Source organism: Eufriesea mexicana, unplaced genomic scaffold (assembly GCF_001483705.2).
Source record: "Eufriesea mexicana isolate 0111107269 unplaced genomic scaffold, ASM148370v2 scaffold4491, whole genome shotgun sequence".
Taxonomy (NCBI): Eukaryota; Metazoa; Arthropoda; class Insecta; order Hymenoptera; family Apidae; genus Eufriesea; species Eufriesea mexicana.
This window is the reverse complement of record NW_016912459.1, coordinates 18,825-22,117: the sequence shown is the minus strand read 5'-3', so window position 1 is coordinate 22,117 and position 3,293 is coordinate 18,825. Positions and strand designations below refer to the sequence as shown.

Here is a 3,293-nt window from a genome sequence, read left to right as displayed (position 1 = left end):
TAGTAACATTGCATCCTCCAATATTTACCTACGGCTAGTTTCCAGAGAATTATTTATTAATTATTTATAATATTTTATAATATTTATTATAATAAATAATATATATTGATATATATATTAATATATAAATATATATAATTATTTATTAATTTTCTGCGAAATGTCGTCGACGAAACCTCTAGCTAGATCTTTTATTATTGTTTACTAGGATATGCATTCCTGAAACGAACGAATCTCTGAGTTTCGAAATCTCCTCTTTGAACGTGTCAACTAATCTGTAACTGGTTCCATTGGTTACTGCCATTTCTGTAACGCACGTGGGTACCAGAAACGCTTCCTACAGCGGCATGCTGAAATACCAAATTCTTTCCGAATATATGCGATATTTGCTTAAAAATGGCAAAGACCATTCTTGACCTTTCGTTTATGGTCCCACTGAAGGTCATTTCCTGACAATTTACCGACTTGCTTAATATTTACTCGAGAAACCCAACGAGAGAATAGCAGAGACTGGCAGAAGAGAATAGCAAGCTATATATCGTGATTATTCTTAATGCTTCGACTCTGATAAATATTTATAAGAGGTGTAACTTGAACGGTTCGAACGGTTCGACGCGGTATTTGCTTCTCCTCGATATTTTATCTCGCGTCTTAAATTAAACGTAGAATATTTCGATGCAAGATTTCCCATTGAAACGTATACCCTGTGCGTAGTTTAAGGGTGATTCACGCCATTAGCATCGTCTATTGTCCTATGATTCGATTGTATCATCGAGTATTGTTGACACATATACTCGTACATGAAAGCATTCGAAAATATTGATGAAATATAAATACGTAAAATGGAAGTATTTACAACGAGTACATTCGGTGTAGAAAATAAAATACAGATGTATATATTCAATGCAAAATATATACATATTATATCCAATACTATATCCGCACTGTATATACTATATCCAATATTATATCCACACTATATATACTATATCCAATATTATATCCGCACCATATATACTATATCCAATACTATGTCCACACTATATATACTATATCTGCACTATATATAGTATATCGAATGCTATATCCACACTATATATACTATATCCAATATTATATCCATACTATATATAGTATATCCAATACTATGTCTACACCATATATACTATATCCAATATTATGTTTACCCTATATATACTATATCCTCACTATATATACTATATCCACACTATATATAATATATCCAAGCTATGTCCACACTATATATATTATATCCAATATATATACTTGTCAAATGTAGCAAGCGTTTAAAAACTTTCGCGTATGAGTGTATGTCTGGTTTAACACGATGATACACTCGATGATACACACCGGTACGTTGATATATTATCCGCAGATGGCAAGAATTTTTCAAATATTCACATGGAAATTTTCTTTATTAAAATCACCTATTTTTTTAAGGTACATAGCCATAGCAAAATGAATATACATTTCGCAGATCATCCAATAATAAAGGCTACATTTCTAATAATAACGACCACTTCTAAAATTCCGCTGTTTAATGTTCATCGTTACACTGTGCAGTCTTCTACTTTGAATTTATTCATCCCGAAGCATCCATCTTAATTAACGTAACTGTAAACCTATAAACATATGAATATGATCGTTTTATCCACGTTGATCACGATCCCGGTGAATACACTGTTTCATCTACTCTGTCTCCTGTCCGGGATCAAAGGTATCTGTAGACCTGATCTAAACGGTGTCAAAATTTTATCCAAACTGGATTTGCAATATTATATCGATATTTTTTTATCTTTGAAGCGTTTTTCGGGCTCGATAATCATAATACAATGTTCCTAAGAATACTATGATCAACGAAAACGTTACAATGATATTCGCCAGCGAATGGCAAATATTATAAAATCCACGCTGCATCGCCAAGTGACTTAATTATTACGTGCTAGGTTGAATCGCAAGTACCTAGTGTGTACGCTGGATCAGACCTTGTGCATAATGCAATAGTGGGAATCCGGCGTACGTAGCATGATGGAACTGGTATTATTTTAACCAGATCATGTACACTTTGCCGCAAGACTATCACGATAATTGCCCTAACGTCTCGATTCTTTATCTCGCTGTAATCGCTTTAACGTGTCTGTAACTTTACACACAAAGGAACGCGGATTTTAAACAGATCATCGCGATATTTATCTAAACTTACATGGAAATATTATACAAAGTCTGGCCGAATAACGCGAAAAGTGAAAAGTTTAGGATCAGTGTTCGAGGAAACTGTATTTCAAATCGCGGTTCGTTCCGCGAAGTATAACAAGTATAGCATTTATAAACTACGTTTACACGGTATTTGTAAGCTATTAGGATTGCGAAAAGAGTGCACAGGAAATTTGTAGCAATTTCTATTTTACGGTACCCGTGGAATTCTTGTTTTGACAGTGCTTGTCAAATTATTACTGACAATGCGATATATTTTATGCATTATTCGGGTAGTCTTGGAATTTATCAGTTTCCAACTTCGGAGATGGTGGCTGTACCTCAGCAGATGCCCAGAGTTCAAGAGTCTTGGTCACGGTGATTAAATTCGAATTTATGCAACGAATATTCCGAATATTATATCAATAAGTCAACGTTTCGCGATGCCACTTACCCAGATCACTGACAGATCGAGAGAAATAGGAGGTCCTGGCAGCTAGCGAAGGACTCACGCGAACATGACCAGGACGAGGGCTGGAGACTAGTCGCGTATAGAAGGAGCAGCTCCTCTCACAGGTAAGCTCACAGCACTTGGCCACTTGGCGTGGCTGTCTAACCGGTACTGTACGGTCGAGACGATCCAGAAAGGATCGGCTAGCGAAGAGCAGGGCACGCGAGTGCTGCCTCTGTCTTCGGCTGATGTTCGCTGGGGAACCACGTTGGAGTCCCCCTCCTTGGGCTCTTTCTTCCTTTCCTCTTTGCCTCTCTCGATGCTCCGTTACTCCTTCCGCTTACGTGCGACTGCCTTATCGGATCGTGCCTTCGATCGACAGCAGAGTTGGATCGACTGGTATCGGGCACGGCTGGAACGGTCATCAGCCGTCACGGTTGACGATCCGGTCGTTCTCGATCGTGCTTAACGAGAGTGATTATGAATGACAGGAGTGGCGATTTAGCAAAGGAACAGCTTCTTCACTGAGTGCTCTTGTGAAGCTGAGATCACGTAAGGCATTCCGGGGACGGGTTCTCGTTCTGTATGCCCAAAAGTTGTCAAGCGACTTCGGGTACACGAGTATTGG

The 3,293-nt window shown here is 37.9% G+C and overlaps 1 protein-coding gene across 1 annotated transcript in view; it reads right to left on the bottom strand.

Moving 5' to 3' along the window:
• LOC108551548 (myosin-IIIb) overlaps positions 1-2,844 on the bottom strand; it is a 35,369-nt gene extending 32,525 nt beyond the window's left edge. Inside the window, exon 1 of the mRNA XM_017905763.1 lies at positions 2,669-2,844. The gene's annotated coding sequence lies outside the window, so the exon portion shown is untranslated. The remainder of the gene's footprint in view (positions 1-2,668) is intronic.
• Between the last annotated feature and the right edge of the window lie 449 nt (positions 2,845-3,293).